At 50.7% G+C, this 16806-nt stretch overlaps 1 protein-coding gene across 1 annotated transcript in view; it reads right to left on the reverse strand.

Moving 5' to 3' along the window:
- The window catches only part of LOC121003062 (ABC-type organic anion transporter ABCA8-like), a 242076-nt gene extending 230608 nt beyond the window's left edge, over positions 1-11468 (reverse strand). The window contains exon 1 of the mRNA XM_040434618.1: positions 11248-11468. The gene's annotated coding sequence lies outside the window, so the exon portion shown is untranslated. The remainder of the gene's footprint in view (positions 1-11247) is intronic.
- Between the last annotated feature and the right edge of the window lie 5338 nt (positions 11469-16806).

Genomic DNA, 16806 nt, shown 5'->3' on the forward strand with positions numbered 1-16806 from the left:
GATCCTGTATCCCATCACCACCTCCTCTGTGCTAGGACTGGATCCAGATGTGAAGGATCCTGTATCCCATCACCACCTCCTCTGTGCTAGGACTGGATTCAGATCTGAAGGATCCTGTATCCCATCACCACCTCCTCTGTGCAAGAAGTGGATCCAGATGTGAAGGATCCTGTATCCCATCACCACCTCCTCTGTGCTAGGACTGGATTCAGATCTGAAGGATCCTGTATCCCATCACCACCTCCTCTGTGCAAGAACTGGATCCAGATGTGAAGGGTCCTGTATCCCATCACCACCTCCTCTGTGCTAGGACTGGATTCAGATCTGAAGGATCCTGTATCCCATCACCACCTCCTCTGTGCTAGGACTGGATCCAGATGTGAAGGATCCTGTATCCCATCACCACCTTCTCTGTGCTAGGACTGAATCCAGATGTGAAGGATCCTGTATCCCATCACCACCTCCTCTGTGCTAGGACTGGATCCAGATGGGAAGGATCCTGTATCCATCACCACCTCCTCTGTGCTAGGACTGGATCCAGATGTGAAGGATCCTGTATCCCATCACCACCCCCTCTGTGCAAGGACTGGATCCAGATGTGAAGGATCCTGTATCCCATCACCACCTCCTCTGTGCTAGGACTGGATCCAGATGTGAAGGATCCTGTATCCCATCATCACCTCCTCTGTGCTAGGACTGGATCCAGATGTGAAGGATCCTGTATCCCATCACCACCTCCTCTGTGCTAGGACTGGATACAGATTTGAAGGATCCTGTATCCTATCACCACCTCCTCTGTTCTAGGACTGGATCCAGATGTGAAGGATCCTGTATCCCATCACCACCTCCTCTGTGCTAGGACTGGATCCAGATGTGAAGGATCCTGTATCCCATCACCACCTCCTCTGTGCTAGGACTGGATTCAGATCTGAAGGATCCTGTATCCCATCACCACCTCCTCTGTGCTAGAAGTGGATCCAGATGTGACGGATCCTGTATCCCATCACCACCTCCTCTGTGCTAGGACTGGATCCAGATGTGAAGGATCCTATATCCCATCACCACCTCCTCTGTGCTAGGACTGGATCCAGATGTGAACGATCCTGTATCCCATCATCACCTCCTCTGTGCTAGGACTGGATCCAGATGTGACGGATCCTGTATCCCATCACCACCTCCTCTGTGCTAGGACTGGATCCAGATGTGAAGGGTCCTTTATCCCATCACCACCTCCTCTGTGCTAGGACTGGATCCAGATGTGAAGGATCCTGTATCCCATCACCACCTCCTCTGTTCTAGGACTGGATCCAGATGTGAAGGATCCTGTATCCCATCACCACCTCCTCTGTGCTAGGACTGGATCCAGATGTGAAGGATCCTGTATCCCATCACCACCTCCTCTGTGCTAGGACCTGGATTCAGATCTGAAGGATCCTGTATCCCATCACCACCTCCTCTGTGCAAGAAGTGGATCCAGATGTGAAGGATCCTGTATCCATCACCACCTCCTCTGTGCTAGGACTGGATTCAGATCTGAAGGATCCTGTATCCCATCACCACCTCCTCTGTGCAAGAACTGGATCCAGATGTGAAGGGTCCTGTATCCCATCACCACCTCCTCTGTGCTAGGACTGGATTCAGATCTGAAGGATCCTGTATCCCATCACCACCTCCTCTGTGCTAGGACTGGATCCAGATGTGAAGGATCCTGTATCCCATCACCACCTTCTCTGTGCTAGGACTGAATCCAGATGTGAAGGATCCTGTATCCCATCACCACCTCCTCTGTGCTAGGACTGGATCCAGATGGGAAGGATCCTGTATCCATCACCACCTCCTCTGTGCTAGGACTAGATCCAGATGGGAAGAATCCTGTATCCCATCACCACCTCCTCTGTGCTAGGACTGGATCCAGATGTGAAGGATCCTGTATCCCATCACCACCCCCTCTGTGCAAGGACTGGATCCAGATGTGAAGGATCCTGTATCCCATCACCACCTCCTCTGTGCTAGGACTGGATCCAGATGTGAAGGATCCTGTATCCCATCATCACCTCCTCTGTGCTAGGACTGGATCCAGATGTGAAGGATCCTGTATCCCATCATTACCTCCTCTGTGCTAGGACTGGATCCAGATGTGAAGGATCCTGTATCCCATCACCACCTCCTCTGTGCTAGGACTGGATCCAGATGTGAAGGATCCTGTATCCCATCACCACCTCCTCTCTGCTAGGACTGGATCCAGATGTGAAGGGTCCTGTATCCCATCACCACCTCCTCTGTGCTAGGACTTGAGCCAGATGTGAACGATCCTGTATCCCATCATCACCTCCTCTGTGCTAGGACTGGATCCAGATGTGACGGATCCTGTATCCCATCACCACCTCCTCTGTGCTAGGACTGGATCCAGATGTGACGGATCCTGTATCCCATCACCACCTCCTCTGTGCTAGGACTGGATCCAGATGTGAAGGATCCTGTATCCCATCACCACCTCATCTGTGCTAGGACTGGATTCAGATCTGAAGGATCCTGTATCCCATCACCACCTCCTCTGTGCAAGAACTGGATCCAGATGTGAAGGGTCCTGTATCCCATCACCACCTCCTCTGTGCTAGGACTGGATTCAGATCTGAAGGATCAGGTATCCCATCACCACCTCCTCTGTGCTAGGACTGGATCCAGATGTGAAGGATCCTGTATCCCATCACCACCTCCTCTGTGCTAGGACTGGATCCAGATGTGAAGGATCCTGTATCCCATCACCACCTCCTCTGTGCTAGGACTGGATCCAGATGGGAAGGATCCTGTATCCATCACCACCTCCTCTGTGCTAGGACTGGATCCAGATGGGAAGAATCCTGTATCCCATCACCACCTCCTCTGTGCTAGGACTGGATCCAGATGTGAAGGATCCTGTATCCCATCACCACCTCCTCTGTGCTAGGACTGGATCCACATGTGAAGGATTCTGTATACTATCACCACCTCCTCTGTGCTAGGACTGGATCCAGATGTGAAGGGTCCTGTATCCCATCACCACCTCCTCTGTGCTAGGACTGGATCCAGATGTGAAGGATCCCGTATCCCATCACCACCTCCTCTGTGCTAGGACTGGATCCAGATGTGAAGGATCCTGTATCCTATCACCACCTCCTCTGTGCTAGGACTAGATCCAGATGTGAAGGATCCCGTATCCCATCACCACCTCCTCTGTGCTAGGACTGGATCCAGATGTGAAGGATCCTGTATCCCATCACCACCTCCTCTGTGCTAGGACTGGATCCAGATGTGAAGGATCCTGTATCCCATCACCACCTCCTCTGTGCTAGGACTGGATCCAGATGTGAAGGATCCTGTATCCCATCACAACCTCCTCTGTGCTAGGACTAGATCCAGATGTGAAGGATCCCGTATCCCATCACCACCTCCTCTGTGCTAGGACTGGATCCAGATGTGAAGGATCCTGTATCCCATCACCACCTCCTCTGTGCAAGAACTGGATCCAGATGTGAAGGGTCCTGTATCCCATCACCACCTCCTCTGTGCTAGGACTGGATTCAGATCTGAAGGATCAGGTATCCCATCACCACCTCCTCTGTGCTAGGACTGGATCCAGATGTGAAGGATCCTGTATCCCATCACCACCTTCTCTGTGCTAGGACTGGATCCAGATGTGAAGGATCCTGTATCCCATCACCACCTCCTCTGTGCTAGGACTGGATCCAGATGGGAAGGATCCTGTATCCATCACCACCTCCTCTGTGCTAGGACTGGATCCAGATGGGAAGAATCCTGTATCCCATCACCACCTCCTCTGTGCTAGGACTGGATCCAGATGTGAAGGATCCTGTATCCCATCACCACCTCCTCTGTGCTAGGACTGGATCCACATGTGAAGGATTCTGTATACTATCACCACCTCCTCTGTGCTAGGACTGGATCCAGATGTGAAGGGTCCTGTATCCCATCACCACCTCCTCTGTGCTAGGACTGGATCCAGATGTGAAGGATCCCGTATCCCATCACCACCTCCTCTGTGCTAGGACTGGATCCAGATGTGAAGGATCCTGTATCCTATCACCACCTCCTCTGTGCTAGGACTAGATCCAGATGTGAAGGATCCCGTATCCCATCACCACCTCCTCTGTGCTAGGACTGGATCCAGATGTGAAGGATCCTGTATCCCATCACCACCTCCTCTGTGCTAGGACTGGATCCAGATGTGAAGGATCCTGTATCCCATCACCACCTCCTCTGTGCTAGGACTGGATCCAGATGTGAAGGATCCTGTATCCCATCACAACCTCCTCTGTGCTAGGACTGGATCCAGATGTGAAGGATCCTGTATCCCATCACCACCTCCTCTGTGCTAGGACTGGATCCAGATGTGAAGGATCCTGTATCCCATCACCACCTCCTCTGTGCTAGGACTAGATCCAGATGTGAAGGATCCCGTATCCCATCACCACCTCCTCTGTGCTAGGACTGGATCCAGATGTGAAGGATCCTGTATCCTATCACCACCTCCTCTGTGCTAGGACTAGATCCAGATGTGAAGGATCCCGTATCCCATCACCACCTCCTCTGTGCTAGGACTGGATCCAGATGTGAAGGATCCTGTATCCCATCACCACCTCCTCTGTGCTAGGACTGGATCCAGATGTGAAGGATCCTGTATCCCATCACCACCTCCTCTGTGCTAGGACTGGATCCAGATGTGAAGGATCCTGTATCCCATCACAACCTCCTCTGTGCTAGGACTAGATCCAGATGTGAAGGATCCCGTATCCCATCACCACCTCCTCTGTGCTAGGACTGGATCCAGATGTGAAGGATCCTGTATCCCATCACCACCTCCTCTGTGCTAGGACTAGATCCAGATGTGAAGGATCCCGTATCCCATCACCACCTCCTCTGTGCTAGGACTGGATCCAGATGTGAAGGATCCTGTATCCCATCATCACCTCCTCTGTGCTAGGACTGGATCCAGATGTGAAGGATCCTGTATCCCATCACCACCTCCTCTGTGCTAGGACTGGATCCAGATGTGAAGGATCCTGTATCCCATCACCACCTCCTCTGTGCTAGGACTGGATCCAGATGTGAAGGATCCCGTATCCCATCACCACCTCCTCTGTGCTATGACTGGATCCAGATGTGAAGGATCCTGTATCCCATCACCACCTCCTCTGTGCTAGGACTGGATCCAGATTTGAAGGATCCTGTATCCCATCACCACCTCCTCTGTGCTAGGACTGGATCCAGATGTGAAGGATCCTGTATCCCATCACCACCTCCTCTGTGCTAGCACTGGATCCAGATGTGAAGGATCCTGTATCCCATCACCACCTCCTCTCTGCTAGGACTGGATCCAGATGTGAAGGGTCCTGTATCCCATCACCACCTCCTCTGTGCTAGGACTGGATACAGATTTGAAGGATCCTGTATCCTATCACCACCTCCTCTGTTCTAGGACTGGATCCAGATGTGAAGGATCCTGTATCCCATCACCACCTCCTCTGTGCTAGGACTGGATCCAGATGTGAAGGATCCTGTATCCCATCACCACCTCCTCTGTGCTAGGACTGGATTCAGATCTGAAGGATCCTGTATCCCATCACCACCTCCTCTGTGCAAGAAGTGGATCCAGATGTGACGGATCCTGTTTCCCATCACCACCTCCTCTGTGCTAGGACTGGATCCAGATGTGAAGGATCCTATATCCCATCACCACCTCCTCTGTGCTAGGACTGGATCCAGATGTGAACGATCCTGTATCCCATCATCACCTCCTCTGTGCTAGGACTGGATCCAGATGTGACGGATCCTGTATCCCATCACCACCTCCTCTGTGCTAGGACTGGATCCAGATATGAAGGGTCCTGTATCCCATCACCACCTCCTCTGTGCTAGGACTGGATCCAGATGTGAAGGATCCTGTATCCCATCACCACCTCCTCTGTGCTAGGACTGGATCCAGATGTGAAGGATCCTGTATCCCATCACCACCTCCTCTGTGCTAGGACTGGATCCAGATGTGAAGGATCCTGTATCCCATCACCACCTCCTCTGTGCTAGGACTGGATTCAGATCTGAAGGATCCTGTATCCCATCACCACCTCCTCTGTGCAAGAAGTGGATCCAGATGTGAAGGATCCTGTATCCCATCACCACCTCCTCTGTGCTAGGACTGGATTCAGATCTGAAGGATCCTGTATCCCATCACCACCTCCTCTGTGCAAGAACTGGATCCAGATGTGAAGGGTCCTGTATTCCATCACCACCTCCTCTGTGCTAGGACTGGATTCAGATCTGAAGGATCCTGTATCCCATCACCACCTCCTCTGTGCTAGGACTGGATCCAGATGTGAAGGATCCTGTATCCCATCACCACCTTCTCTGTGCTAGGACTGAATCCAGATGTGAAGGATCCTGTATCCCATCACCACCTCCTCTGTGCTAGGACTGGATCCAGATGGGAAGGATCCTGTATCCATCACCACCTCCTCTGTGCTAGGACTAGATCCAGATGGGAAGAATCCTGTATCCCATCACCACCTCCTCTGTGCTAGGACTGGATCCAGATGTGAAGGATCCTGTATCCCATCATCACCTCCTCTGTGCTAGGACTGGATCCAGATGTGAAGGATCCTGTATCCCATCATTACCTCCTCTGTGCTAGGACTGGATCCAGATGTGAAGGATCCTGTATCCCATCACCACCTCCTCTGTGCTAGGACTGGATCCAGATGTGAAGGATCCTGTATCCCATCACCACCTCCTCTCTGCTAGGACTGGATCCAGATGTGAAGGGTCCTGTATCCCATCACCACCTCCTCTGTGCTAGACTTGAGCCAGATGTGAACGATCCTGTATCCCATCATCACCTCCTCTGTGCTAGGACTGGATCCAGATGTGACGGATCCTGTATCCCATCACCACCTCCTCTGTGCTAGGACTGGATCCAGATGTGACGGATCCTGTATCCCATCACCACCTCCTCTGTGCTAGGACTGGATCCAGATGTGAAGGATCCTGTATCCCATCACCACCTCATCTGTGCTAGGACTGGATTCAGATCTGAAGGATCCTGTATCCCATCACCACCTCCTCTGTGCAAGAACTGGATCCAGATGTGAAGGGTCCTGTATCCCATCACCACCTCCTCTGTGCTAGGACTGGATTCAGATCTGAAGGATCAGGTATCCCATCACCACCTCCTCTGTGCTAGGACTGGATCCAGATGTGAAGGATCCTGTATCCCATCACCACCTTCTCTGTGCTAGGACTGGATCCAGATGTGAAGGATCCTGTATCCCATCACCACCTCCTCTGTGCTAGGACTAGATCCAGGATCCAGATGGGAAGGATCCTGTATCCATCACCACCTCCTCTGTGCTAGGACTAGATCCAGGATCCAGATGGGAAGGATCCTGTATCCATCACCACCTCCTCTGTGCTAGGACTGGATCCAGATGTGAAGGATCCTGTATCCCATCACCACCTCCTCTGTGCTAGGACTGGATCCACATGTGAAGGATTCTGTATACTATCACCACCTCCTCTGTGCTAGGACTGGATCCAGATGTGAAGGGTCCTGTATCCCATCACCACCTCCTCTGTGCTAGGACTGGATCCAGATGTGAAGGATCCCGTATCCCATCACCACCTCCTCTGTGCTAGGACTGGATCCAGATGTGAAGGATCCTGTATCCTATCACCACCTCCTCTGTGCTAGGACTAGATCCAGATGTGAAGGATCCCGTATCCCATCACCACCTCCTCTGTGCTAGGACTGGATCCAGATGTGAAGGATCCTGTATCCCATCACCACCTCCTCTGTGCTAGGACTGGATCCAGATGTGAAGGATCCTGTATCCCATCACCACCTCCTCTGTGCTAGGACTGGATCCAGATGTGAAGGATCCTGTATCCCATCACAACCTCCTCTGTGCTAGGACTAGATCCAGATGTGAAGGATCCCGTATCCCATCACCACCTCCTCTGTGCTAGGACTGGATCCAGATGTGAAGGATCCTGTATCCCATCACCACCTCCTCTGTGCTAGGACTAGATCCAGATGTGAAGGATCCCGTATCCCATCACCACCTCCTCTGTGCTAGGACTGGATCCAGATGTGAAGGATCCTGTATCCCATCACCACCTCCTCTGTGCTAGGACTGGATCCAGATGTGAAGGATCCTGTATCCTATCACCACCTCCTCTGTGCTAGGACTGGATCCAGATGTGAAGGATCCTGTATCCCATCACCACCTCCTCTGTGCTAGGACTGGATTCAGATCTGAAGGATCCTGTATCCCATCACCACCTCCTCTGTGCAAGAACTGGATCCAGATGTGAAGGATCCTGTATCCCATCACCACCTCCTCTGTGCTAGGACTGGATTCAGATCTGAAGGATCCTGTATCCCATCACCACCTCCTCTGTGCTAGGACTGGATCCAGATGGGAAAGGATCCTGTATCCATCACCACCTCCTCTGTGCTAGGACTGGATCCAGATGGGAAGGATCCTGTATCCCATCATCACCTCCTCTGTGCTAGGACTGGATCCAGATGTGAAGGATCCTGTATCCATCACCACCTCCTCTGTGCTAGGACTGGATCCAGATGTGAAGGATCCTGTATCCCATCACCACCCCCTCTGTGCAAGGACTGGATCCAGATGTGAAGGATCCTGTATCCCATCACCACCTCCTCTGTGCTAGGACTGGATCCAGATGTGAAGGATCCTGTATCCCATCATCACCTCCTCTGTGCTAGGACTGGATCCAGATGTGAAGGATCCTGTATCCCATCACCACCTCCTCTGTGCTAGGACTGGATCCAGATGTGAAGGATCCCGTATCCCATCACCACCTCCTCTGTGCTAGGACTGGATCCAGATGTGAAGGATCCCGTATCCCATCACCACCTCCTCTGTGCTATGACTGGATCCAGATGTGAAGTATCCTGTATCCCATCACCACCTCCTCTGTGCTAGGACTGGATCCAGATGTGAAGGATCCTGTATCCCATCACCACCTCCTCTGTGCTAGGACTGGATCCAGATGTGAAGGATCCTGTATCCCATCATCACCTCCTCTGGGCTAGGACTGGATCCAGATGTGAAGGATCCTGTATCCCATCACCACCTCCTCTCTGCTAGGACTGGATCCAGATGTGAAGGGTCCTGTATCCCATCACCACCTCCTCTGTGCTAGGACTGGATCCAGATGTGAAGGATCCTGTATCCCATCATCACCTCCTCTCTGCTAGGACTGGATCCAGATGTGAAGGGTCCTGTATCCCATCACCACCTCCTCTCTGCTAGGACTGGATCCAGATGTGAAGGATCCTGTATCCTATCACCACCTCCTCTGTGCTAGGACTGGATCCAGATGTGAAGGATCCTGTATCCCATCATCACCTCCTCTGTGCTAGGACTGGATTCAGATCTGAAGGATCCTGTATCCCATCACCACCTCCTCTGTGCAAGAACTGTATCCAGATGTGAAGGATCCTGTATCCCATCACCACCTCCTCTGTGCTAGGACTGGATCCAGATGTGAAGGATCCTGGATCCCATCACCACCTCCTCTGTGGTACCAGTCAACCAAAAACTGTGCAACATTTACTCCTCTTGAAAACAAGTGCCGACCCTGTTGCTTATTCTTCAGTAACTCCACCTGTAGAGCCGTATGAGAAGATGGGGGTCTGAGCCGGGATGACTACTAATTCCCCAAAAAAAAAAGGGCTATAGCACTCAGTGAAGCCAGACATGGCGCTCAGGTGTGTGACATTGGTTGGAGGGTTTACCACGCACCGTAATTCCCTCATTCTGAGACGCCCTGGGATCCACACCAGTCTTATGTTACGTCACATGGACATGACATTAAGGGGCACTTTCCCCCCTTTCCTTCCATCACAGACCTCCGGTATAACGGTTGGCGATCACCGATGAGTGACCTTGAGAACACCAGAGCATCCGTATTCAATAACCGTGTAATTACACAGAATGCCCAACTCCCGATCGGAAAATATAACACCAGTCACATCCAGAGCTGCAGTCAGTATTCTGCTGTTATATTATCTGTCACACCAGTCACATCTAGAGCTGCATTCAGTATTCTGCTGTTATATCATCTGTCACACCAGTCAGATCCAGAGCTGCAGTCAGTATTCTGCTGTTATATCATCTGTCACACCAGTCACATCCAGAGCTGCTGTCAGTATTCTGCTGTTATATCATCTGTCACACCAGTCACATCCAGAGCTGCAGTCAGTATTCTGCTGTTATATCATCTGTCACACCAGTCACATCCAGAGCTGCAGTCAGTATTCTGCTGTTATATCATCTGTCACACCAGTCACATCCAGAGCTGCTGTCAGTATTCTGCTGTTATATCATCTGTTACACCGGTCACATCCAGAGCTGCAGTCAGTATTCTGCTGTTATGTTATCTGTCACACCAGTCACATCCAGAGCTGCAGTCAGTATTCTGCTGTTATATCATCTGTCACACCAGTCACATCCAGAGCTGCAGTCAGTATTCTGCTGTTATATCATCTGTCACACCAGTCACATCCAGAGCTGCAGTCAGTATTCTGCTGTTATATCATCTGTCACACCAGTCACATCCAGAGCTGCAGTCAGTATTCTGCTGTTATATCATCTGTCACACCAGTCACATCCAGAGCTGCAGTCAGTATTCTGCTGTTATATCATCTGTCACACCAGTCACATCCAGAGCTGCAGTCAGTATTCTGCTGTTATATCATCTGTCACACCAGTCACATCCAGAGCTGCAGTCAGTATTCTGCTGTTATATCATCTGTCACACCAGTCACATCCAGAGCTGCAGTCAGTATTCTGCTGTTATATCATCTGTCACACCAGTCCACATCCAGAGCTGCTGTCAGTATTCTGCTGTTATATCATCTGTCACACCAGTCACATCCAGAGCTGCAGTCAGTATTCTGCTGTTATATCATCTGTCACACCAGTCACATCCAGAGCTGCAGTCAGTATTCTGCTGTTATATCATCTGTCACACCAGTCACATCCAGAGCTGCAGTCAGTATTCTGCTGTTATGTTATCTGTCACACCAGTCACATCCAGAGCTGCAGGCAAGTACTGTTGGTGCAGGGTGGGGATGAGGTTCAGCCTGTACTCCCTCCTTATATTTAGGCAGCCCTGGGTGAGCTCAGTGACCCTGATGATTATAGATGTGAGATTTCTTACCGTGCAGGGCTGCTATAGAGGAGGAACCTGGGACGAAGGATGCTGGGCTTGGAGGTGCTGTAGATCAGGATGCTGTGGTTGGAGGTGCTGTAGATCAGGACGCTGAGGTTGGAGGTGCTGTAGATCAGGATGCTGTGGTTGGAGGTGCTGTGGATCAGGACGCTGAGGTTGGAGGTGCTGTAGATCAGGACGCTGAGGGTTGGAGGTGCTGTAGATCAGGATGTTGTAGTTGGACTACTTTTCGCTGGTCTTCCCTCTTCAGATGGGTGGGGCGTGCTGTATGCGGAGCGACTGTCCCCTCGCCCTGATATACAATCCCTACATTGTGTCCTCCCCACATTCCAATCAGTGATCACTTAAAGGGCCAGTCCATTCTGCTGTAAAAACAGAGATAAAACTATTTGCTAATAGTTTCTAATAGTCTTTTGTATTTCAATTCCTCCCCCTTATTAAGACCATTGCTTGCAGTCCCTGAATGGAGACATTCTTGTTTGTATCCAGAAGTTTAAAACCCTTCCTGATCTAATACTTCTCACAGCTGATGGTCTGTTACAGTGGTATCCAATTAGAACACATCTCTCCTGTGCCCTGATAAGTTTGTTATTATTTATTATTGTAGCACCGTTCATCCCATAGCGCTGTACATATGATAAGCGGTGCACATACATGATACAGACAACTGCACTAATCATAAGACGAGGTACAGACTGGTACAGAAGAGGGCCCTGCCCGCGAGGCTTACAATCTACAGTCGTGGCCAAAAGTTTTGAGAATTACATAAATATTGGAAATTGGAAAAGTTGATGCTCAAGTTTTTATAATAGCAATTTGCATATACTCCAGAATGTTATGAAGAGTGATCAGATGAATTGCATAGTCCCTCTTTGCCATGAAAATTAACTTCATCCCCAAAAACCCCTTTCCACTGCATTTCATTGCTGTCATTAAAGGACCTGCTGAGATCATTTCAGTAATCGTCTTGTTAACTCAGGTGAGAATGTTGACGAGCACAAGGCTGGAGATCATTATGTCAGGCTGATTGGGTTAAAATGCAGACTTGACATGTTAAAAGGAGGGTGATGCTTGAAATCATTGTTCTTCCATTGTTTAACCATGGTGACCTGCAAAGAAAACGCGTGCAGCCATCATTGCGTTGCATAAAAATGGCTTCACAGGCAAGGATATTGTGGCTACTAAGATTGCACCTCAATCAACAATTTATAGGATCATCAAGAACTTCAAGGAAAGAGGTTCAATTCTTGTTAAGAAGGCTTCAGGGCGTCAAGAAAGTCAGCAAGCGCCAGGATCGTCTCCTAAAGAGGATTCAGCTGCGGGATCGGAGTGCCACCAGTGCAGAGCTAGCTCAGGAATGGCAGCAGGCAGGTGTGAGCGCATCTGCACGCACAGTGAGGCCAGACTTTTGGAAGATGGCCTGGTGTCAAGAAGGGCAGCAAAGAAGCCACTTCTCTCCAAAAAAAACCACCAGGGGACAGATTGATCTTCTGCAGAAAGTATGGTGAATGGACTGCTGAGGACTGGGGCCAAAGTCATATTCTCCGATGAAAGCCTCTTTCCGATTGTTTGGGGCATCTGGAAAAAGGCTTGTCCGGAGAAGAAAAGGTGAGCTCTACCATCAGTCCTGTGTCATGCCAATAGTAAAGCATCCTGAGACCATTCATGTGTGGGGTTGCTTCTCATCCAAGGGAGTAGGCTCACTCACAATTTTGCCCAAAAACACAGCCATGAATAAAGAATGGTACCAAAACACCCTCCAACAGCAACTTCTTCCAACAATCCAACAACAGTTTGGTGAGAACAATGCATTTCCAGCACGATAGAGCACCGGGCCATAAGGGCAAAAGTGAGAACTAAGTGGCTCGGGGACCAAAACGTTGACATTTTGGTCCATGCCTGGAAACTCCCCAGATCTTAATCCCATTGAGAACTGTGGTCAATCCTCAAGAGCGGGTGGACAAACAAAAACCCACTAATTCTGACAAACTCCAAGAAAGTGATTATGAAAGAATGGGTTGCTATTAGAGTTGAGCGAACACCTGGATGTTCGTGTTCGAGAAGTTCGGGCCGAACTTCCCGAAATGTTCGGGGTTCGGGACCCGAACCCGACCCGAACTTCGTCCGACCCGAACCCCATTGAAGTCAATGAGGACGCCGGAACTTTTCGGCGACTAAAAAAGGCTGTAAAACAGCCCAGGAAAGAGCTAGAGGCCTGCAAAAGGCAGCAACATGTAGGTAAATCCCCTGCAAACAAATGTGGATAGGGAAATGAATTAAAATTAAAATAAAATATATAAAAATAAACCAATATCAATTGGAGAGAGGTCCCATAGCAGAGAATCTGGCTTCACGTCAGCAGAGAATCAGTCTTCATGCCATAGCAGAGAATCTGGCTTCACGTCACCCACCACTGTAACAGGCCACTGTCACATATTTAGGCCCCGGCACCCAGGCAGGCGTCATCGCCACTGGCCATGTTGGTGGAGTACTCGAAACAGCGCAACAGGGCACACAGGTCTCGCATGGAGGCCCAGTCATTGGTGGTGAAGTGGTGCTGTTTCGCAGTGCGACTGACCCGTGCGTGCTGCAGCTGAAACTCCACTATGGCCTGCTGCTGCTCGCACAGTCTGTCCAGCATGTGCAAGGTGGAGTTCCACCTGGTGGGCACGTCGCATATGAGGCGGTGAGCAGGAAGGCCGAAGTTACGCTGTAGCGCTGACAGGCGAGCAGCGGCAGGGTGTGAACGCCGGAAGCGCGAACAGACGGCCCGCACTTTATGCAGCAGCTCTGACATGTCGGGGTAGTTGTGAATGAACTTCTGCACCACCAAATTCAGCACATGCGCCAGGCAAGGGATGTGCGTCAAACCGGCTAGTCCCAGAGCTGCAACGAGATTTCGCCCATTATCGCACACCACCAGGCCGGGCTTGAGGCTCACCGGCAGCAACCACTCGTCGGTCTGTTGTTCTATACCTCGCCACAACTCCTGTGCGGTGTGGGGCCTGTCCCCCAAACATATGAGTTTCAGAACGGCCTGCTGACGTTTACCCCGGGCTGTGCTGAAGTTGGTGATGAAGGTGTGTGGCTGACTGGATGAGTGTAGTGTACGGGAACTGTAATACCCGTCACTACAAAAGTGTCACTTGGTGTGCTGTCATCCCTCCTCAGTATGGGAAGTTGGTGTATGTCAGTTTTATAAAATGTCATGTAATGCAATGCTATGTGTTTCCCTGTTACTATGACACTTGCATGTACAGGCCTGCTAGGGGTGTCATTCCAGCTTCTAGTCATTAGAGGGAGCTAGGGAGCCCTAGTTTATATAAGGCCCAGTCAGGGAAGTAGAAGGCAGACGGAGTCTAGTGTCTGTAATCTACAGTTGGAGATTAGACAATGTCAGAGACAAGTCCAGGCCTGAAGCCTGCTGTCCAGGAGAAGATTCCCTCCTGAATTCCCATATGCAGAAACAGGAATATCTTAGCTAAAGAGCCTGAGGAAGCAGCTGAGAGAGACCGAGGCAAAGTGCAGAGAAGCAAGAGGTACTAAAAATAACAGAGGAGGTACTTTCTAAAGCTATAGCCAAGGATATAAAGCCAGAACTAGGTTATTGGGCCTTGGAGAAGATATGCTATATTCCAGGATCAGACAGAAATAGAGTGCAAGCTCCTGTGCTGCAAGTCCTGTGTTCAACACTCTGTAATCACCTTGCTAAATCTGTAATTGCCTGCATCAACCGTATTGCAAAATCGACTGTATGCCAAGGAACTGCGATTCCAATATTGTCTCTGCATGAAAACTACTAAAGTTGGAGTTCTGTTTTAATACCACGTGCTCCTCAATTTATTCCTGCTATCCGCAAACGGCGTGCCACCGTTTACTTGGCACTGGCGTCGCGAACTATCTATACCATCACCTGCCCTTGCAGAGAGTCAGCCATACCAGGTTAGTGTCTATTGCACTACATCACCCAGAAACACTTATTGCACACAACTTGAGTACGCTGCATGAGCAGGTGGAAGAAGAGGAGGAGGAAGCTGAGTAGGAGGAGGAGGAGACAGGAGGCAAAGAATGTTGCCCTGCGATCCTTGGCGGCGGAAGGACGTGCGCCAAACAGCTCTCCGCCTGGGGCCCAGCCGCCACTACATTTACCCAGTGTGCAGTTAGGGAGATATAGCGTCCCTGGCCGTGCTTACTGGTCCACGTATCTGTGGTTAGGTGGACCTTGCCACAGATGTCGTTGCGCAGTGCACACTTGATTTTATCGGATACTTGGTTGTGCAGGGAAGGCACGGCTCTCTTGGAGAAGTAGTGGCGGCTGGGAACAACATACTGTGGGACAGCAAGTGACATGAGCTGTTTGAAGCTGTCTGTGTCCACCAGCCTAAATGACAGCATTTCATAGGCCAGTTTAGAAATGCTGGCATTGAGGGCCAGGGATCGAGGGTGGCTAGGTGGGAATTTACGCTTTCTCTCAAATGTTTGTGAGATGGAGAGCTGAACGCTGCCGTGTGACATGGTTGAGATGCTTGGTGAGGCAGGTGGTGGTGTTGGTGGTACATCCCATGTTTGCTGGGCGGCAGGTGCCAACGTTCCTCCAGAGGCGGAGGAAGAGGCCGAGGCGGCGGCGGCAGCAGAAGAGGCTGAGGCGGCAGCAGCAGAAGAGGTAGCAGGGGGAGCCTGAGTGACTTCTTTGTTTTTAAGGTGTTTACTCCACTGCAGTTCTTGCTTTGCATGCAGGTGCCTGGTCATGCAGGTTGTGCTAAGGTTCAGAACGTTAATGCCTCGCTTCAGGCTCTGATGGCACAGCGTGCAAACCACTCGGGTCTTGTCATCAGCACATTGTTTAAAGAAGTGCCATGCCAGGGAACTCCTTGAAGCTGCCTTTGGGGTGCTCGGTCCCAGATGGCGGCGGTCAGTAGTAGGCGGAGTCTCTTGGCGGCGGGTGTTCTGATTTTGCCCACTGCTCCCTCTTTGTCTTTCGCTACGCTGTTGGCTCGGTCTCACCACTGCCTCTTCCTCCGAATTCTGAAAGTCAGTGGCACGACCTTCATTCCATGTGGGGTCTAGGACCTCATCGTCCCCTGCATCGTCTTCCACCCAGTCTTGACCCCTGACCTCCTGTTCAGTCTGCACACTGCAGAAAGACGCAGCAGTTGGCACCTGTGTTTCGTCATCATCAGAGACGTGCTGAGGTGGTATTCCCATGTCCTCATCATCAGGAAACATAAGTGGTTGTGCGTTAGTGCATTCTATCTCTTCCACCCCTGGGGAAGGGCTAGGTGGATGCCCTTGAGAAACCCTGGCAGCAGAGTCTTCAAACAGCTCATAAGAGACTGCTGCATAACTTGAGGCTCAGACAGTTTCCCTGATATGTGTCACGAGTTGGAGGTCCCAGGAGAGACCATCGCGTCGTCAAGCAATAAACGGAAATCAGGTACAGACACAAAAGAGTTTATTGCACAAACAGAAACATGGAACGCAGCACAGATAAAACATGAGCTCTATGTACCGTCAGCACAGTGGGAGAAAACCCCCTCTGCGCCACTG

The sequence above is a fragment of the Bufo bufo genome, chromosome 6 (assembly GCF_905171765.1).
Source record: "Bufo bufo chromosome 6, aBufBuf1.1, whole genome shotgun sequence".
Lineage (NCBI taxonomy): Eukaryota > Metazoa > Chordata > Amphibia > Anura > Bufonidae > Bufo > Bufo bufo.